Genomic DNA, 7,255 nt, shown 5'->3' with positions numbered 1-7,255 from the left:
CTCGATCTCCCTGGGTTCACCCCGTCAGGAACGCTTCTGCTTCCGCGGAGGTTGGTGACGGGATGGTGCTCTCCTCTTCGACGTCCTTCTCCGGGAGGCCGCCTGTGCAGGGGGCGCTGGGGCCGGAGTCTGAGTCGGAGAGGGGCGGGGCTGCTGGGAAGCAGACGCCGCGCGGGACCTCGACGGACGATAGGCGGCCGGGTCGCGGCGGGGCAGGATGTGTTTAATCGCCTCCGTCTGCTTCTTAACAGTCGAGAACTGCTGAGAGAAGTCCTCGACCGTATCACCAAACAGCCCACCCTGCGCGATGGGAGCGTCGAGAAAGCGAACCTTCTCAGCGTCCCGCATCTGCGCAAGGTTGAGCCAAAGATGTCTCTCCTGGACCACCAATGTGGACATCGTACGACCCAGGGCTCGCGCCGTCACCTTCGTCGCCCGGAGAGCGAGGTCAGTGGCAGTGCGGAGCTCCTGCATTAGCCCCGGGTCGGACTTTCCCTCGTGCAACTCCTTCAACGCCTTGGCCTGATGGACCTGCAGGATGGCCATGGCGTGAAGAGCCGAGGCAGCTTGACCCGCAGCGTTGTAAGCCTTCGACACCAGCGATGCCGAAAACTTACACGCCTTGGAAGGGAGCCTTGGTCGATCCCTCCAGGTGGCAGCTGTCTGCGGGCACAGGTGCACCGCGACTGCACGCTCCACCTGTGGGATGTCGACATAGCCCTTAGCTGCCCCGTCATCGAGGGAAGTCAGGGCGACCGAGCCAGTCTGACGTGCACGCGCCGAAAAGGGGGCGTTCCAAGTCCGACTGAGCTCCTCATGCACCTCCGGAAAAAATGGTACCGGGGCCGACCGTGGCTTAGAGTCACGGCCGGTCCCGAGATACCATGTATCCAACCGCGAGCGTTGGGGGAGAGGCGGTGCGGTGCACTGCAGCCCAATACTCGCGGCGGCCCGGGAAAGCATGGCTGACATCTCGACGTCCGCTTCATCCTGAGCTCGACCCCCCGGGGGAGGAAGCTCCAAGGACTCGTCGGGGTCGGATGCCAGGAGGTCGCCCTCCGATGCTGCGAGCGACATCTCATCGTCGTCACGCCCCGTGTCCGAGTGCGTGACGGAGGAACAAGGCGGCGTACCGCCTCTTCCGGGACGGTCAGACAAGCGAGGTGGGGCGTGAACGGTCCGCGAGCCGGTGGCTGACGGATTGAGGCTAACGGTAATTCCCAAATCACCCTCGGTGCTCGCCGAAGCGGACGGCAGGGCTGATGCCGCTGCTGCCGCAAAACGGGAAGCACTCGAGGTGGTGGCTGATTCTCGCAAGAACGCAGCCACCCGTGACCGCAATGTCTGAATCACCATCCGCCCGCAGTGCGGGCAAGATGTATCCACAAATGCCGCCTCAGCGTGCTGGAGTCCCAGACACCTGAGGCAGACATCGTGTCCGTCCCCTTCCTCGATGAGTGCGCCGCACCCACGAGCACAGCGGGACATGCCGCGCTGTAGAATGTCTTAAGCCCTGAAAAGGGCTCGCTCTTTAGAAAGATGCTTTGGCAGTTGCCGAGACGCCCAGGGGAAGTCACAGGAATCGGGACAGTCCGCTGCACCACGTCGTAAGACCAGCAACACGTAGAGATTGTCTGCAGAGTCGTCAGCATGAGATGCGAAGGCTCCGAAGAACAAAAGGTGAATGAATGCGGCACGCCGGCTCCCTTTTATACCCGGATATCCGGGGGCGGAGTCCGGCATGCAAATTTCATTCGCCAATTTTCATTGGCCTGTTCAAGTCAGTCAGAGAAGGTAGGTTCTCAAGTCAAACCCCATTCTGTCGACACAACGTCGAGAGACCGACAGAAAGGGAACCAACCCTTTCCTATGTACACCACTCCAATTAAAACATTTGTACCCTCTCCCTAACCTTAAACCATGGGTCTATTCAGCAAAACAGAGTACCGGGCAAGAACTGAGTCAGGAGTCCCGAGATTCCTTCAACTCACTAGTGATATGTTCTTTCCCATCTCCAAAATGTTTCCACAAACTACAAGTTAACATTACCCCACTCTCCCACCACTAATAACAGGATACGGGCCGCTAAAATGTGCTATTTAACATAACCACTTAGAAAGATATACGTTAAATATGTGTTGATAAATACCAATGTATATAGATAAGTTTGTTGTGTAAAATGACCATTAATGCAAATAACACTATAGAACTAACAAAGCTACCATTTTACGCAAATGTTCAACAAAGCCTGCTGTGTTTGTAAACATGAAACGCTTTAATGTCAAGACCTAGTTTTACATAATGTATGCGATGAAATCATAATTGTTAATATAATGCTAACTTTTATATGATGAATTATAATAGCAACGGCAATAATGAATTATGGTTGGTTTCACAACATAATTATATATTATGTATGTCTTCGCCAGAACTATTACTCAGTATTTATGTCAGATGTAATGTTCATGCTGTCCAAACTTAACCTTATGAGTCATGGTTAAAAATATGAGACAATGTCTACACGTTGGCCAGAAGAGAGTGTGAATGGCTTTGACATTGTTTTAAAGTTTACGATAACTGCCAACTTACTAAGATATTGTCAGAGATTTACAAGACACAGTATTTATGAAAGTACTCAAAACACAAAATAAAATATTTTGGTAGCAGCGCAGACACCCAATCACCTCTACTGTATTAACACAAAACCAATGCAAGTCAACGGCCTGTTATCAGCATTCTTCAAAATATCTTCTTTTGTGTTCAACAGTAGAAAAAAAAGTCATACAGGTTTGAAATGACAAGAGGATAAGTAAAGGCTAACACAGAACTTTAAGTGACTCACTTGAGGGTTCCTGCATCCAAAATAGCATATGGTAACAATACGTATAGAAAGGGGCGTTATTTTGGGGACGTGTCTCTCCACTTTTAAAATCTTTCAAATTTGATTATGATTTTTAACCGCACGCCGTCATTGTCAGTCTGTCTGTGTCGATGCGGGCGTCGCGTGCACACTCTAAAAATAGCTCGCTGAAAGGTTGTTTTCAATCACGTGGACAGCAGCAAGTAATTTTCTCCACAGGCAAAACTCAAAGTACTTATGTTTAATGACCTGAACAATGACCAGGTAAACCCAAATCTCTGTCAAACCTTACTTGTAATAAACACTAGCTTCTGTTAAATGTACGAGCCCTTATTAAACAGATAAAGTAAAAAAACTTGTGCCAAGCGTTTCTTTCCTAAAATCCATTATAAGGAAACAGCTTAACTTACCAAAACAACGACCCCGGAAAACCAATGTAAATACATTTTGTTTATCACAGATATCAAACATAAACATGATAACAGAAAGTGTAAGCTGCCTTGAGCCACGTTATGTCGTTTCTTTAACATAAACAAGCTTAATGTGAGACTATTGTTATAAGTGCTTGTTCTTTGAACAGTAGCTGGTGTTTAGTACAATTAAGGTTTAATGGAAATTTAGATTTGCGTAGTCATCGTTTCATTGTACATCTTGACAGCTGCATACTGATTGTTGCATTCACAGATGCTGCGTCCCAATTTGCTTATACTACACATTTCTTAAGTAAATATCTGTGTTATTTTCATCTGTTAAAATTTTATGAGATAAAAACAAAGGGGGACAAGGCGGACTAGGATACGGGAAAGAGTCCAAATGAACCTGCACAGGACTGAAGACAAGAGCGCTATAAATAGGGGAAACAAGGAAGGGATATTTACACTGGGAAGATTACGAGGAAACAAGGGGGTGGGGCCAAGACACGCGACAGGAGAGCACACAGCGCAAAGTGACAACAAAGGCCATGTGCTTCCACACAAAAGACATACAGTAATACTGTCACGACCCTATCCACAGAACTAGAAAGCTCCTGACAAGGAGGACAGGATCATGACACGGAGGTTTTACACTTTTTATATTCAACTCTGACAATGTTAATTCATAGATATAAATTGATGAATTCATAAACAAAACACAACATTCTAACAATTCCAATTGTTTTCCACAGAAAACATTTAATGTCAGTCATTCAGTCAATCAATATGTTACTGAAACTTTTCTAGTCTCCCTACAGCACAGCTTATTGCGAGTCAAACTATATTTATTAAGATGTGAATAAATAATTTTACATATAATTTTTTTAAATCAAATATAATTCCTTGGCATCACACCAAAGGACAACATAACTGAACACTTTTATAATTGTTGCAAAAAAGTGAAATATTTGAACAATTTTGAGACTTAAAAATCTGACGGTTGCTGGTAAGTCTCCGACTTGCTTGTTTATCTTATTTATCTTTATATAAACTGATTCACTCAAGCTGAGCAAACTGAGCTAAACATATTGGGTATTAGCAAATTTAACCAAAACTATAATATAAACACTGTCATGTTTAAAGCTAGCCTGCATATTGGAGGAGGACAAATCTATTAAAATAATGAATTTTCAAAACGGTTTCCCAAACACTTTAACTTCTGAGGGTCAAAGTCAACACTCTGCTGATTCATGTTTTGACAGAACCACAATGTTTGTACTTCTTGAGGAACTAAGCACACACATGGCTTACAAATAGTGGTTTCTGCATATGAAGTGGAGGCACAAAAACACATGAATGCATTTACAAAATAAATATTCACTTCACATTTCAAAATAAATCACTCTGGTGATCCAGTAAACCAATGTCAAATTCTCTATTATTTAGATATAAACCATTTCAGCAAGGTGGGAAAAATAAGGTTTTCAATGTCACCAAAACCTGTAAAGAAACAGTAAAAAAATTCCAGTGCTCTCTAGATAACCAGTGCAAGAACATATCCATAAATAGTTCATAACTTACACTTCTGGGATATATCCCTTTAATCCTCTTTTTCAAGTACGAGAAGCTAATATTTCCATACAATTATGCCATAATTTCTGGTGCCAAAAGCTTCTAGTGCCAAACGTTTCTAAAGAGAGGAACATTCATGGTACTGAGAGAACCTTTATTTTCATTTCCGAAGTTTAGATCGCATGCGGTTGCATTTAAGACGGTTAGATCAAAGAGTAAGTTCATACTCAACAGATTTGTAAGGTAGACCCCATCTGAACAAGCCAACATTTATACAATAACATTAAAGTTTGAAGTACTGCAAAATCAACAGAAGGGTCGCATTTCTCCAGCGGTTCTTCAGTAAAACAGACCTCCCCGTTGGTGAAATGTGCCTTTCTTAACAAAGGACAAATTGTGTTTATCCACATCCACAAAATCACATGCCATCATTATATAACACAAAAACGTCCAACATTATTGTGTGCGAATGACTTTCAATATTTTTTTTACTGTCCATGCTGGCTGGTAACTGTGACAAATGAACAAAGTGTGAGTTTTACACCATTCATTTATTGCTAATGTTGTTCAAATTCTGTATGTACAGAGACGACTTTAAAGAGACAGAATAAATGTCATCATGCCATTAATTCACCCTCACGTGTTTCAAAACCTGTATATGACTTTTTCTTCTGTGGAACACAAAAGAAGATATTTTGAGAAATGTCTCAGTGGTTTTGTGTTCACACAATGAGAGTCAATTGGGGTCAATGTTGTTCGGTTACCAGCTTTCTTCAATACATCTTCTTTTGTGTTCTGCAGAAGAAAGTCATAATGCTTTATTATGACATAAGGGTGACTACATCCTTTTGGGTGAACTATCCTTTTAAAAAGTGTGGGGTGTCACACACACCCACATGCTAAATGTTTCCAATTGTGTACATTTGTTAAGCCCAATCTTGGAGAAATCCAACAAAAGCACAACTGTTGCAACGGTGTCACCTCATCTGCAGAATAACATGTCAATGTTAGCATAAACATTTGTGGTTTCACTGCCCTGACATTATGTTCTCTCACTGTAATCTTCTAAAGACTGTAGACTAAAATTTAAACCATTCAAACCAAATTTGAGTCTTTCGAAAATGAAAACTATATTGCTCATACATTTGCCCTTTCAGGGCTCAGGAGTCTTATTGGAGATCTCGCTTAGGGACCAGTTTAGTCTCCTAAAACAAGTAATGAAAATAGACACAAACTTGACAACTTTGAAATACAATGACTAAAAGAGATTTACAATTATACAGTATAAAATAGGGATAGTTCACCCAATAAAACAAATCTGTCATCTTTACCCGTCAGTCAAAACCTGCATATGATGCTTTCTTCTGTGGAGCACAAAATATATTTTGTGAAATGTCTCAGTGGTTTTGTGTCAATGTAATGAAAGTCAGTGGGTTACCCATTTGGTTACCAAAATCCTTCAAAATATCTTCTTTTGTGTTCTGCGAAAGTAAAAGCCTTATAGGTTTGCAATATGTACACTCTTTCTATGTGTTGCATGCATATACAGCAATTTACAGGGGGAAGAGAAGGTACGTTTGAGGGGGAATTTGGAAGAGTTTCTGTATAGTAAAGTGCCAGAGAAACAGCACACTGACCAATGACTCTGGCACAAAGCCCTGAGGTTTGGAATCTGATGATTCTGCTTGAAAAGACCTCACTGGTATTTCTGCAGATCTTCACCCCCCACTCCTTCAACATTAACATTAATTCTGTTTTCCCACTCTCAGCCACCAAAACACTTCTCCTTCAGAATCATAAATTCATCTTTTCTTTTTATTAGCTCAACATTTTGGACCAAATGCTAATCACAACCACATGTGTTCAGTCTCACGATGTTAACCGAGCTCGCAGGTTTGCTGTACAGAGAGCAAGAAATGAACGGAAACTTGACCAGAGGGCCTTGTTAATGCAAAACATTTCAGCAGAGAAACACCTCAGATTTTAATTCAGGGATTTGTGAATGTGAAATTTAACGTTGGACCTTAACTTTCGACTTGGGTTGGCGTTTCCTCTAAGGCACCAGAGGTCACCAGTGGTCCACTGGTGTGATCCACAGTGCTTGGCCGACACAAACGTCCCATTCCTGCAGCTGTGGGAATGTGGTTTTCTTTCGAAGCACTCCAACCACTTCGCCTTCCACCGCCTCCTCTCCCACGGTTGAATAAACTCAGCACGAATAAATTCATTTCCACAGAGGTGAGACAAAGCCTAATCCAGCATCTGGCACCCCATGAATCAACCTCTGGTGTCTTGGTGGTCCCGTTTAATCAAAACAACATTTTCTTTCCTGAATAAGTATCTTGATATGGAACAGATCAATGAATTTTGGACAAAGTAAAATGCCAAATAATAATGGTCCTAAGGTCAA

This window comes from Barbatula barbatula (assembly GCF_947034865.1).
Source record: "Barbatula barbatula genome assembly, chromosome: 25".
Taxonomy (NCBI): domain Eukaryota; kingdom Metazoa; phylum Chordata; class Actinopteri; order Cypriniformes; family Nemacheilidae; genus Barbatula; species Barbatula barbatula.
The sequence above is the reverse complement of the archived record's forward strand: the minus strand, read 5'-3'. Positions refer to the sequence as shown.